Source organism: Lactuca virosa, chromosome 9, assembly GCF_052849685.1.
Source record: "Lactuca virosa cultivar CGN04683 chromosome 9, Lactuca_virosa_CGN04683_v6, whole genome shotgun sequence".
Lineage (NCBI taxonomy): Eukaryota > Viridiplantae > Streptophyta > Magnoliopsida > Asterales > Asteraceae > Lactuca > Lactuca virosa.
In genome coordinates, this window is record NC_136434.1 from 92,197,203 (window position 1) to 92,212,210 (window position 15,008).

The window sequence follows — 15,008 nt, forward strand, 5'->3', positions numbered from 1 at the left end:
CTAATTTAAACTAGCGTTAGCATTGCTCACAGGATACCCATTACGAAATTGAAGTATATAGAGAGAGCAAAAAAGATGAATCAAGGTAGTATTGAACATACCCTCATCTTGTTTTATGGTTTGAAACAAACCCTTTTCTCCTCCTTGTTAGAATTCAGAACTCAGAATTCAGATAATCATGTAAAATTGATTAGTTAACTTCAAATTTGAGTTTAACCAAAATTTAATAATTTTGCATTCATAATTTGAATAATCTATTCGTTTGCTAAGAACCTTCATGAACCAAAAGTAACCCAAAGAAACATGACACAGATAATGGAAAGATCGTTACAAAACAAAAAAGAAATATAGAGAATAAGTGGAACCCTAGAATCAATACATTGACACTCGTTGTACATCTTATCGAACCTAAAAACCTCCAAATTAACACATTAGTACATGAAGAAGACGGAAAAGAAAACTGAAGCCCTTCCAAAAACGGAATGGGCCGATTACTGATTTTCGAATGGCTTGGATGGAATCGCGTGGTATAAATATAGAGATTGTTAGGTACATTAGGAAACAATCACCTACATGATTTAGTGAGATTACCTTCATCATTTATTCTGATCTTGCTAATCAACATGAAAATATCTGTGATCAATACTTGATTTTTGGGATTCAAGTTGGCCTTTTTCCAGCTTGAATAAGACTAATGGGTTTATTTGTACATAAATATTTGACCACGAAAAGAAGCAGGGTTTTGTAAACTATCATGGATGGAAACAAAATATAGCCGATGAAATCATACATACAAAATCGATGGTGACGTGAGAAGTGTGAAATGCGACCAGGCAGAGCTAACCCTAACTTCTTCCATGACATAGGATAGGTAGAGGAGGAGGAAAATAAAAACTCACAACGGTGGAGAACCTATCGTTTCTAATTTATTGGGTATGGATCCATGATTGATTCCTCATTTAACGGGATTTGATTGCAATCGATAAAAACTAATTGTGAATGCTATGATAGAAGGGCAAATTGGTAAATATACTTAGTAATTGGAAGAAACATAAAGACTACGTGTGGCATATAATGAGACTCTTTTATTAGTAGAGGAAGAGAAAGAGGTAAGGGCATTTTACGAAATTCAGTTTGATTATACAGGCGGGAAAAAAAGTTAGGAGGAACTTAAGGAGACGCCATGTGGCATTTTAGTAGTGTTTTATTATAATCTTTACTATATTATTAAATATATTGCCTATTTCTTGAAAATTAAGAGGTATAACTCTTATAACACCATGTACAATCCTATTAAGCTTAGAATGTAAGCGTGTACGCCATGTATCATCTTAACTTACGGTCTTAACTTCTTATGTATAGATGTTGGAAAACCCAAATATCGTCCATCAGCCGTCGTTTCTCGCAGATCTCTTCCATCTCCCTCCTTACTCTCTCCGTTACCACCACCCTCCTAACGCTGCCGTTACCTTCACTGGCGTCTGCTGCCCGCTTCTATCTTATGTCGAGACGATAAACCCTAACTCTATCCCGCTGCCACCATCAATGCCACCATCGCGCACCATTAACTGGAAATCCTAACCCTAAAGTGGCTCCACCATCGCCACCAGACATCTCACACTATAAACCGGATCGAGGTGGGTTATTCAAGAGTTTCATTATGTTCTTATTCTATTTTTTTCCCTTGATGGATTTGTTGAATGTTTCATACAGGATTTTGTTCAGATTATTTCTATGCTTTTGGATGATGTTAGTCAATCCCGAATCCGTGAATCATTATAACCAGGTGTGTTTGGGTAGTCTATTAGAATTAAACTCGATTTTTATGTCAATTTCATGAATCAGATGCGATGTATATATGGTTCATGATCATATGGAAATTGGATGATTTTCTTAATTCTCACATTCTTCTTTTTCAACGGATTTTGTGTAATTTGGTTTATGGTGGCAGCGAAACATCCATCTGTGTCAAAGTTGAAAGCAAAGGTGTGTAATGTGTATCTCTTTTTCTAATTCTCTCAATCTTTATTATTTTTTTAAATCTGCATCCACATCAAATGTTGCAGGTAAGAGTACCAAGATTGAAAGGTGAAAAAAGGAGCTCTTTGCTACAAGATCACCACATCCATGCCTAATTGGTCCTACATTAGCAAAAGTAAGTTAAATTGTGTAATTTGTGTTTAATAATCATTACAAGATATTAAAAACATTTATTTTGGTTCAAAAGTTTTTTTTATTATTTATGTTTTTGAGGTAAAATATATCACCACATTGTGTCAATTCCATTATGCATATGCACAAAACCCCTAAACTAAAGTAGGAATAAAACCTCTTTTTAACAGTTTTTATGAAGTGGGTACATAAATTTATGATTTTTTTTTTTGCACAGACACAACTTTGGTGGCATAATTGGGTTGAGGCTCAAGTTGAAAGACATGCGAGGTAACTGGTGGTTTCTTGTTGTTGATTGTTTTTTTTAATAATCATTAATATGACAAAAAATAACATGAATATTGTTTGAGCAGGATGCCTTGACTTGATTTTGTGGTGGTATGTGCAAAAGCATGATGGAGGTAACCATTATAAATAAATTATAATATGAAAAATCTCATAAGGCTTGGATTTATTTATTAAAATGTTGTAATGTGGTTATTTGTCAATTGCAGCCTTCGAGTCGCAGTCCTCCATAACCACCACATTCAAGGTAATAAAAATTAAGCAAAATGGTGTGCCTTTTTCATCTTTGGGACCCAAGGAAACCTCAACCAAATCAGTTACGGTATAAGGTTTTATATATAATTCTCTATCTTTTTCTCATCTATTATGTTTTTTTATTGATTTTTGTTCAGGATGTTCAAAATCGACGCATCCACATACACGCATCGACAACATTCAAAACCAACGTTTGCTCTCTCTCTCTCTCTCTCTCTCTCTCTCTCTCTCTCCTTCTTGATCATGAAACCTGAAACATTTTTGTTGATTTGGTGACTGACATCCTCTTATTTCATTTCATTTGGATTCTGTTTTGTTTTCCTAAGTTTATGATAGATGAGAAATCAGTGATTCCTAGGACTTGACAAGGTAAAAATAACTTTTTATTTACAAATTTATATGATTCTTGACTATTCATATAATTTTCTTTTGAATTGTACTGAAAGATTTGCCTTGAGATTGATCTAAGTCAGCCTTGGTCATGCTCCGGTTACAGTCTTACCTCTCATGATCACTTTCGCTGCTTTTGCACAAGTAGTTGCTTATTTCTTCCTGACTTGCATTTACAGGTTATTACTGGATCACAATCAGCCTTGACCATCCACAACCACCCCTATTACCCTCTCTACTCGAAAAAGGTAATACACAAGTACTTCTTTCCTTATCTTTAGTATTTTTTTCTTCTATATCTTATTTATAACCGCATAGATGGTTGTGCTAAATTTACCCTTTCATTTTAGTATCTTTGAATGTTAATACTAATGGACTTTTTGTTTTTTAATTAGCTTTGACAGGGTTGTGAACAGTTGAAATCAGATGCGATAGGCAATCCTGTGGTCAGGCTGTTTCAGTTATGGTCATTGATTTGTTTCCTTTTTAGTTGTTTTCTAGATTCGAGAACCTTAAATTTGGTATTTTCTTTCCAGGTTAATATAAAAAGATATGTTATTGTTTTTTTTTATAGGCTTACAAAACATGCACTCCAAGTTTTTAACGAAATGTCTCATAGAAACTATGACCCAACTTTGCTATACTCATCTCTCGAGGTATAGTTTATCTTTCCCATTTTCTATTGGCTTTCCAAAATGTTTTGGTTATTTTAAATTTATTTTAGTAGTTCTAAATTTTGGAACTTTAGTCAACGGAATGCCAGTTACTTGGTTGGGGATCTCACAGTGAACCGGGTGGAAACAAAGATTTGTAAAGATTAACATTTTGTATTTATTTCATTTCACCAGATTTGGAAACAAGATCTACAAAAAAAAAACTAGCTTTTATTTGTGTTCTTTTTCAATTTCACTTGATTTGGATTCAGAGATTTATAAAAAGAACTTACCTATTGTATTTTTTTTTTACATTTTAGCAAATATGAAAATGGCATGTACCTTCAAATTTGTTATCTCAAGGCTTGTTAATAAAATTAGGGATGAAAACAATATGCACCTTAAATTTTTTTTTATTTGGTTTGTATGAGCTTGATTAATTAAACAGAAACTTATTTCTTGATGAACTTAAACTTATTTCTTGATGTTACTTGTAGAATCTTGATCATGATAGGATAAGAAAGAAAAGGATAAAAGGCTATATATAAAGGGTGAGTATTTTTGTTTTATGCGTTGAAAATTTCGAAATATTAATCACCAATGTGTTATTTTGTGTATTTACATCATTTTGTAGAATATTCAAATAGAATTTTGATGGAATTTTGTAGGGGAATGAGGAGTTAGGGCCAATACAAGTGAGGTGGATGTGGGTACTTTGATATCTATATGTTTGAGTATAGATCTTCATTGGCATGAGATTTGGTTTTAATCCTTCTCCTCAAAAGTCATATTTTTCTTATTAATGCAATGTACTTTGAGAACTATACCAAATTATAGAAATCTATCAATTTTTGATTTGGATATCATTAATCTCACTATAACAATTTATGCTATGTTGTAAAACGTATTAATTATTGCAATTTGTCGATAATTGCTATCAATGAACATAGAAAATAAGGTAAAAGTTTTTTTTTTAGCCAAAAAAACAACTTACTTTCATTTTTAATCCAAAAATAAGCATACTTCAATTATTAACCTGGCATATATTTTAACCCAAAATAAAAACTTTTTTTTTTTAGATCTAGCTAGGGTGAGCAACCGGAAGGGGACCAGGCACCGATTTATATGGATGGTTATCGATTCCTAACAAGCTACAATACCGGTTATGGTCTTTTTACATGTTCCGTGTAAAAACCGATCTTGGACCGAAAGTTTAAAAAACATAATCTGTAAAATTATTTAAAATGTCATTAATCATTCGTTGAAGTCGGATCAACACGATATCTTTCCAATATGTAGTTTAAGTACTTGTACTTCATTTTAGGCTATAATTTCATATTTCTGGGTATATAATCATTTAATGATAGTTCACTAAAGACGGGGTATTATTATTATTATTATTTTTTTAATCTTAACTTAAAGAAGATGGGTTGATTTCCAAGTTAGAAGTTCCTATCTTCCAAATCAAATTAGATTTCACTGGGTTTTCATTACCTTCGTATCAAAGTTGGATGTCCAATCATACATGTTTACAAATAGAAATAATTGTTGAAAGAAACTATTCGTACCCGTCGTTTGGCGCGGGTAAACGGCTAGTAGAGGATATATATATATATATATATATATATATATATATATATATATATATATATATATATATATATATATATATATATATATATATATATATATATATATATCTTAAAATTTATCATTATTGATCGGTGACTCTTTGTTGGAGTATTCCACAGATCATATGGCGAACCCATACAATGATAGCAACAATAAAGCTTTTGTTGCAAAGTTTAGGGTACCGATATCGGATATCTTTGTATTTTCGGTTGTATATTTTTTGTTTCATTGGTTGATTGTCTTTTCTCAAATATAGCCTTAGTTTATAATTTTTTTTGTACCAATTTCTTCATGGTATCATAGCAGATCGCATCATCAAAACATAAACTCTAAAAGAAAAATCGTGACTATGGCTGGAGGAGAAGATCAACAAGCAAAAACAAGAATGAAGGAGCAGTCATTAACCATACTTCTCCTTACTACATACACGCTTCTGACTATCCCAGGCAGATGTATGTAAACGACCTACTTACCGACAAAAATTATAGTGTCACAAGAGATGATGAATTTCTTATTCACCAGAAACAAAATCGGTTTTGTTGATGGTTCATCAGCAAGTCAGAAAAGGAATCAACCCAATACATGCCTTGGATGCGCTAGAAAAGGAATCAACCCAATACATGCCTTTGATGTGCTGTGACACTATGATAAAGGGTTGGTTGTTAATGACAATGGAAAAAGATTAGAAGAATTAAAGGAGAAAGAAAGACTTTAAGAATTTCTTATGGCTCTCGATGATCAATTTTTGTTATCAAAACTCAAGTGTTATCCATAAAACCCACTCATAACCTTGGGACTACCTATCATCAAGTAGCCGAGGATGAGCAACAGCGATTGATAGCTTCTGCTAAACGACCAAGTCAAGAGGTTACTGTCTTCCAAGCGTCACATCATGGATGACATGATATGAACCGGAACTTCCAAACTGAAAAGACATGGCAGAAAATAGAAAGAAACATTCAAAATGATAAAAGTTAACATTGTTCATGTTTGGGGAGAGATGGTCACAACAGAGATGGGTGTTTCAAGTGAATCGGGTATCTGGAGTGGTGGCCAGAAAAAAGAAAAGAAAGAAAAATCAAAACCCAAGGCAACTATGGTGGAGGCTGGACCTTGTCTAGTATCGGGTCTAAGCGAGGAACAACACGAAGCTTTTTAGTGGAACTCGAGAAGCAGCAGCGATGACACACCTACTTTAGCAAACATGGCAGGTAGAATAAAATCTGAAGGTGAGTGGGCTGTTGATTCGAGTGCTACCATGCACATTACGCATCAAGAAAACCTGCTTGATAACGTAATCACCAGTACATTCGAAGAGAATGTTACCATTCCCAATAGAGAGACCATTCATGTTAAAGGGAAAGGAATGTATGTGTTCAAAGAAGGATTAAAAGTTGGAGGAGTCCTTGTTCCTAATTTTACATGCAACCTTTTATATGTTCATCGGTTTACTAAAGATCTCAATTGTGTAGTGACATTCTTTCCTGATTTGTTTGTAGGGCTTGAGGACCAGGAACTTGATTGGAGCTGGTAAATGTTGTGGCGGTCTCTACAGATTGGGGGGGGGGGGGGGGGGGGGGGGGGGAATAAAGGATGAATGGAAGGCATTGGTTGTCAACGTGGATTCATGGCACAAATGTCTTGGGCATGCTTTGGAGGTTAAATTATCTTGCATTAGTTTCCTTAAATTTAAACGACAAAGTTTGTGATGCTTGAAATAAAGCTAAATTTGTACATTTACCTTTTCTGGTTAGCTCAATTAAAACAAATACATGTTTTGAATTAAGTCATTGTGATAATTGGGGCAAATATAGAAAACTATCGCCTACCGAGGCAAATTATTTTCTCACAATTGTTAAAAATGGACATAGTAGAGTCTGGGTTTATTTGTTAAAACACAAATATGAGGCAAGTTCTTGTTTTTTTTTTTTTTTGCAATATGTTTAAAACACAATTTGGCTAGGTATTCAAAACACAAATATGAGGCAAGTTCTTGTTTTTTTTTTTTGCAATATGTTTAAAACACAATTTGGCTAGGTATTCAAAAGGATACGTTGTGATAATGGTGGAGAATTTGTTTAGAACCAAATGAACTAATTTTATACCGAACAAGGATTTGTTTTAGAACCCTCTTGTCCTCATACCCCACAACAAAATGGGGTAATTGAAAGGAAGCACAAACACCTATTGGAGATAGCACGGACATTACGATTCGAGGCCAGTCTTCCCATTATATTTTGGGGGAGTGTGTCCTTACTGTTGCTTATATTGCTAATGGTTTCCATCGAAAATTATAGGGAAAGGAACGCCTTATGAAATGTTAATGGAAAATGTCCCCGAATACGATTGTGCGTGTTTTTGGATGTCTTGTCTACTGCAGAAACACAACAACGAGAGGTGACAAATTTGAACATCGAGGAAAACCCGGAGTCTTTCTTGGGTATCCTCTTTACTCAAATGGTTACAAAATATATGATCTTGAACAAAGAAATTACTTGTGTCAAGGGATGTTAAATTCAATGAAAATGTGTTACCTTTTGAGACATTAATGCATAAAAACCAAACCCTTGATCAATTTTTTGAATATGATAATTTTGACGTTGAACAAAATGATCCCTTTATTAATAATAAGAAGACAGGTGGAGTGCAAGTAGAACTTGATAAAAATGAAAATATTGAAACTGACCACACCACCATTAACGACGCAGTTGAGTCTCATGAGAATATGATAGTTTATTTTATTATTTTTTATATAGTTTATTTTAGCATTTTTAGTTATTTTTGTTAATTATTGCATTACATTTCCTTTCTTTTCTCTATGTTGGATCGTATCGGGTACTTTCTCTTTTGCATGAGATATTTTGCAGGTTTTTGGAGCTTGTTGCGATTGTGGCTTAGCTTGGACATGGGCTTTGTGGTCTTTAAAGGCATCATTGGACTTTGCGGATCCATCAAAAAGGAATTGGGCTTAAAATGTTGAAGACTTGGATGAAGTGTGTAACACTCGGTTTCACATCGTTTCATTGTTCGGGGCCGTGGCCCGGTCATCAGTCATCACAAGGTTTTGGGCCTTGTGGAAGAAAGGATTTGGCCCTTTTTGGATGTGAGTATTACAGTCTAAGTGATCTAGGTGTTTGTTTGTGTTTCGGAGCCCAATGGTATAATCGTAATTTGATATCTCGGTCCTTTATGATTTTTGGGTTTTTGTTCGGAAAGTTCTTAGGTAGAGGTGATTTAATAGAAGTGTAGGGCTTCTCATCACCTTTTCGTGGATATAAAGTTCGTTGAAAACGGACTTATATCAAAGAAGTTATGGCCTTCGGAAGTTTGGTGGTTTTGAGCTTAGCCAGGTACGCGGGGCATACACAGGTGTACGCATAGCGTACTAGTGAAAAGGGCAGTACGTTGGGCGTACTGATCAGGTTGGTCGCGGGTGCTCTATGGAGTATGCTGGGTGTATCATATGTACGTTGGGCGTACTCCAGTCAAACCCAAACCCTATTTTAGGGTCTTGGACCCTATCTAAGCTCCTTATCTCATAACTTAACCATAATATCTTCAGCCTCCATCCCTATAAACCCTAGGAATCGACCCTTATCCCCCGTTTGAGTGATTCTTGAGCTTAAAGTGATTTATGTGTGTTTTTGGTGCTTGAGGATGAAGAAGGAACTTCTTGAAGAGTCATTACTTGACTTGGAGCTTTTGGATCTAGGCTTTGTTCACCTAGATCTAACTTCTGGAGGTATAAAGACTCAACCTTGACAACTCTTTCTTGTAGATCTAGCTAGGTGGCACTTGGTTATGATTGTGGTCCCTTTGTGGTGGTTCTTTGGAGTAGAAGTTACTCTAGAACCTTTGAGCTTCATTTTTGGCCTTTGTTGGGATTATGGAGTCATAAAGTTTGGATCTTGATGAGTATAAACCTCCCATGCATGATTTGGTAGTCTTTTGGTGAAGCTTGGGACTTAGGGTTTTGATTTGGGTCCCATTAAGTCATGCTAAGTCATAAAGTCAGGAACTTTATGACTTAAGAAGTCCCTTTGATATAGATCTGGAAGTTTGGACTAAGGTCTTAAGGTATTAAGTAGTTCTTAAGACATTTTGGAGTGATTTTGACCTTTGGAGTTCATCCTTAGTGTTGGGCTTCATTAATCCATGTAAAGATTTAAAGCCTTCGACTTTATGGATCAAGTCACTTAAATTTAACTATTCTGAGGTTTTGGATGTCTTGGCTTAAGGGATTAAGACATTTCTAGGTTGGATGTGGGCAGGGTCAGTACGTGGGACGTACCTTCTCGTACGCAGGGCGTACTGGGATTCTTGGGAATACGCTTAGCGTACCCACTGAGTACGCAGGGTGTACTCAGTGAGATGAGGTTTTGCATTTTGGGCCTCAAGTTTGGGCTTTCTTTTGGGCTTGGTGAAAGATCTTGTATGCTCAAGAGTCATATTAAAGTGATATTGCTAAATAACATATGATACTAATGGGTCACACTAACAACAACTTGATACAATTGATTATTTATTAGAAATTGATTTTAATACATATTCAATAAAACTCTTATAATTAAATTGGAAATTATTTATTTCATGGAAATAATGAAGTCCATTAGCAAGTAACTTAATATATATCATATGGTATGATTTATAAGTCATGTACAAACTTTTGGACTAGTTGAATCCTTTTGTCTTTTTCCTAAAAGACAAGGTTTATATTTTATAAAAAAGTTTATAAAAGTTTGACTTTCTTTCTTCCTTTTTATGCAATTTTCGAGATATGCATAAAAAGAAAAAGTGTATGACTTGTCTAATCATGATTTAAAGACACAGGAGACATGCTTATGACAATGGGGACAAGTTTGCTTAAAGTGCTAAGGAGTAATGGTTAATAACTTTACTTTACATATAAATAAGAGAGCTTGCACTTGGATTATTTGCTCATTGATTCCTTGATGCAAAATCTGAATCCTCTCTTCCCTCTCCCTTTCTCTCTAGTTTTGGTTAGAAAACTTGAAGAAAACTTGCATCTTCAAGCCCTCTTTAAACTCATATTGGTTATGAACTTAAAGCTTAAGGGTTTAAGAGTTTTGGACTAGCATCTACATCAAGTTGAGTCATTGTTGGTGTCTCAAAGGTTCCACATTCTTCATCAACTTCCAAGCCTCCAGAGAGGACCCAAAGAACTACAAAGGTTGTTATTTCTTCACCTCTTCTTTGGTTGGTGTTTTAATCTTTCTATAACTTGCAAAAAGATCCTTGGTGGGTATAAAATGTTTATGTTATTTCAAAAATTAAAGTCTTCCGTTGCCATATTTTCCAAGTTTATGAAACTAATTTTGAACTAAAACCCAACAATTGGTATCAGAGCCACCTTGCAAGTTTGGTTAGATTTTTAATTTTTGGAAATCTTAGTTTTTGGAGAATATGGATAACTTGTTTTTGTATAAAAATAAGTTCATACATATTTTCTATGACAACTTTTTTGTTATTTTATGTGACAAAAGTTTCATGCATCTTTTGTCATTTAAAGTTGTCTTAGAAAAACAAAGGTTGTTTGATGTGTATATTGATGTATATGATGTGCATAAACTAGCCAAGGACCAATGTGTTGTTATGTTGTTGTGTTGGTTATTTTTGCTATAAAATGGTTGTAATAATTTATTTATTCATATGGTATGTAATAAATTAAATATATTAGTTTTCTTGTTTATTTTTGTAAAGTAATAGATTAGTTTTTAGAAATAATTTATTTGTACAAAGATGTAACAAGAAATGAAGTTTGAACCATTTTTTGAAGACAAAAGGAAAAATTTTCGAGTTCAACATGTGCTGGGCAGAACATGACACTTTCTGAAAATTGTCATGAATGCTACACATGTGCTGAACAGAAAGATGACACTTTCTGAAAAGTGTCATGAAATCTGCAGTTTTTCTTTTAAAGACGCCCTTCAAATCTTTGGTAAACAATGAGTGTTTACTCAAGTGGGAACTTCCTCAACAACATTACAAGAAATTTTTGGTCCTCTTAAATGTCCCTTTAGGAATGGACTTGTCATTTTTGTGTTGGCTCACAAAAATGTCATTAGTTGGTTGTGTTTATGCACATATCCTTTTATGCATGTTTTGTGTTGTTTATTTTATGCATTATTTTGTGTGATTGATAAAATTAGTTTTTCACATGCTAAAATAATTTTGGACAAAATAAACATCACATGAAGTTTGGGTTTTTCAAAATTGGACATAAGATGTAACAAGTTATTATTTTAAAATAAAATCCGGTTTTATAAAATCGTTAATAACGGCAAATTTTGAAATACTCCATTATAATTTTTTAAAAGGTGATTTTTATAACTTATACAAACTCCAAATATATAAGTAATAAAATAAAATTTTATTAAAGATATAAAAGGTTCAAATGCATTCAAACTTAATACCGGTTATTAAAATTGAATAGCGTCTAATTATATAAAAACTAGCTTTAATATAGAACCTTTAAAAGTGATTTTCTTTTGAAAATTGATACCATGGTTTATTATATGCATGTAATAACCATGCTATCATATGTTTTTAAACTAGAATTATAAAACATATAAAGACCCTTTTTACAAACCTCAAATCTATGCAATCCTTTTGAAGAACACTCGCATGTCTCTTGTATGCACTAAGTGGGATAAAGGATACCTAACCACTTAGTGTTATCTTTTGATGGTCGGGGTGTATTTTCGATTTCTATAACCAAGTTATAGGCCGATTACACAAGTTTTTCAAATTGGACGATTTGATCGGAAATCTTTTGTGATAAAGGATACCTAAGTAACAGAGTTTTGAGGCATAGATGAGATCAAACATGTCTAATTAAATTTGTTATTAGCGATCCCATAAATCTAGGAATTATATAGTGAGATATAATTGATAATCGACATCTATCGGGTTGAATTCAAATGGATGGGATAAGGGATACCTAGCCATTTATTTGTTTTGCAACTTGGATCCTAGACTTTGATAATTAATGTTTTTGGAAACTAAAAGGGTATTAATTATTAAAGATTAAATATTGAAAATACTAAATGAGTTTTGTTAAAATTTTGTAGTTAAATAATTCATTCTCATTATCATGAATGGTCATTTTCTTTAATGACTAAATGAAACAGTAACATTCAATAGATACAACTTCAATGAATAGGTTCATGACTTATGAGACAATCTCGTGAGAGATATGAAATTGTATACACTTATACACTTAAGGGTCCTAGTACTAAACTATTTGATTTGAGCAATTAAACCTGAACATGATACCTAGTAAAGACATCATTGTGATGCTTAAGATGCTTCTAGCATAAAGCTAGGAATAGTTATTCATGACTTCTAGGAAGTCTTGGATAATTTAAACATATATCTGATGATATAACTGGTGAAGCAATATTCCAATAAATACAGTGATATTTTATTTAAAGCTAGTTTAAAACATTGGAATGATGCAAGGCTAAAAGAATCACCTTGTGTGATCTAAGAGGCTCATGTTTTATGGACTGAACACCCATAGACCCAAGAAATCTACTAAAGTCCACATAGATGGATCTTGTTTCTTTTGTGAAGAAACTGGACACTGGAAGATGATTTACTCCTCTTATTTGGAAAGAAAGCCTGGAAGAGACTAGTACTTCTAGTATCTACTAGATAGAACTCATACTTTTCATATAACACTTAGGTACTTGGTACTTAAATGTTAATCTAATCTTTGTAAATGGCTTGCAAATATTTGTTGAAGAGTAACCAAGTTGAGCACAATCAAGTTGGAACTACACTCTCGGAGTTTAATTTGTTAGAACATAAATTACTTGTAATATAAAACAATATTTGTTTTGGAACAAAGTATGTTTTAATTTAACATGTCTAAATTTATGTCTCAGTTATTTTATTCAAATGTTTGATAATTTACTCAATCGTTTTTCATAACGATAATATTCATATTCTGAAATGATTAACTTCTATTTATAAGACTAGATCTCTTAATAGAGTTGTGAAGTAAATATCAACATTTCATAAATAAAATTAAGTTCTATATGCAAGCACTTTGTGACTTAAACTTGTTTTAAGTCAAACTCATCTTTGACATTGTTATATTTATTATATAGATGACATTCACATATTCCAACTTCAAGAAAGGGATATTTGAAGGCAAATAATGTAGTTTATTTGACATATGTGAACCTTATTTATATGTAAAGGATTCCTAATGATATTTTCACTAAAGTTTAGAGAAAATAATTAAGGAACTATACACTTTGGTGTATGACTTCCTTTCTAATGAATGTTTGAGATTAAGCGCAAGATACCAAATCAACTTTGTTAACAACTATAGTAGTTTCAATTATATTTTACGTGGTAAAACATAATTATGAAATATTGGTTGAAGGTTTCAAAAGTTGAGATACAAACCGGTAATAACCATCTAAATCCTTAATGATAATAAAGGATGAATTAAATCTTACTTGGTATGATTTACTTTCTAATCGGTAGAAATATCCTCCTTTAATATTTTTGGGATAATACTTCAATCAATATTAATTGTATCTTGATACAAATACCAACTAATAAGTAGATCAAACATTTTATAAGATTAAGTATGGAAAGGCTCCATCCTCATCTTACTTAATGTTTAATGGATTTGAAGCCTATGTTGGACTAAAGCTTCTGGTGGGATGTCAAGTCCACCAAGCAAATTACACCATTTGTTTGCAAATAAAACGTAATATAATGGTAAAAATGGGTATCGATCCTCGGGGAAATGGTTGTATTCAATCACCAATGCAATCCAATAGAACTAGTGTAAATAAACTAACTAACTACAATTAAACTAAAATGGGGGGGGGGGGTGTTGTGATAGCTTGGTGAGAATTGGTTAACCAAGGCAATTTAACACAATGAACATTTGTGTGTTTATCATTAGGATTCAACATGAAGCTTATCATTCATCCCAAATTGGTTATAGCAATCATGAAGCATGATATGCCAAGATTCCTCATAGGTATTATGGAGGTTGGGGAAGCCCACAACACACCTTATTAATCAAAATCAAAGATCCAATTGAAGCAATTGAACCTAAGAAGTTGATTAGCCTTAAGAATGAAGGAATCCTCAATTCCTAGAGGATGTCAATGCGTACACATCCATAAAGGAGCTATGATTCATAAGCTAGAGATGATTTCTACCATCATAAAGCTCTTGTTCTAAGTAAATTCAATGATTCAATGCTAAACCAAAGAAATAAACCAACAATTGTTAATTCAAGTACCAAGCTCATGATCAAAGTGTTAAACAAGCATAAGAAATATGAACTAGAACCATAAACATAATATAAATGATAAATAAACATGAATCCTTCCAAAAACCCACAAACATTCAAAGGTTTTAGCCAAAGTTAACCAAAATAGAGAGTTTAGCCACTCATGGCAATAGAATAACAATCACAAAAGTCTAATTGCATAAAGAAACTACCAATAACTTGGAAAGATGAAAAGAAATGAGTCTCAAGCTCCAAAATCGCCTTCTCTGGTCTCCAATGGTGTAAAATCGAAGTGATAGCTGATAGATCCCATCCCCCAAGATAATGGAAAGCCA

At 33.2% G+C, this 15,008-nt stretch overlaps 1 long non-coding RNA gene across 6 annotated transcripts; it reads left to right on the forward strand.

Annotated features, from left to right (window-relative positions):
* Nucleotides 1-1,397: 1,397 nt before the first annotated feature.
* LOC145138502 (uncharacterized) lies at nucleotides 1,398-5,047 on the forward strand. 6 transcript variants are annotated; one of them, XR_013721559.1, is made up of 15 exons: nucleotides 1,398-1,637; nucleotides 1,714-1,786; nucleotides 1,952-1,986; nucleotides 2,067-2,155; nucleotides 2,390-2,442; nucleotides 2,526-2,573; nucleotides 2,667-2,704; nucleotides 2,850-2,903; nucleotides 3,039-3,081; nucleotides 3,159-3,350; nucleotides 3,498-3,562; nucleotides 3,677-3,758; nucleotides 4,253-4,306; nucleotides 4,424-4,517; nucleotides 4,835-5,047. It is a non-coding gene; the product is annotated as an uncharacterized LOC145138502 (long non-coding RNA). The 6 variants fall into 6 exon arrangements; XR_013721560.1 differs by lacking the exon at nucleotides 4,835-5,047 and having other exon boundaries at nucleotides 3,159-3,201; nucleotides 3,282-3,350; nucleotides 4,424-4,618; XR_013721561.1 differs by lacking the exon at nucleotides 4,835-5,047 and having other exon boundaries at nucleotides 3,498-3,568; nucleotides 4,424-4,618.
* Nucleotides 5,048-15,008: the final 9,961 nt, after the last annotated feature.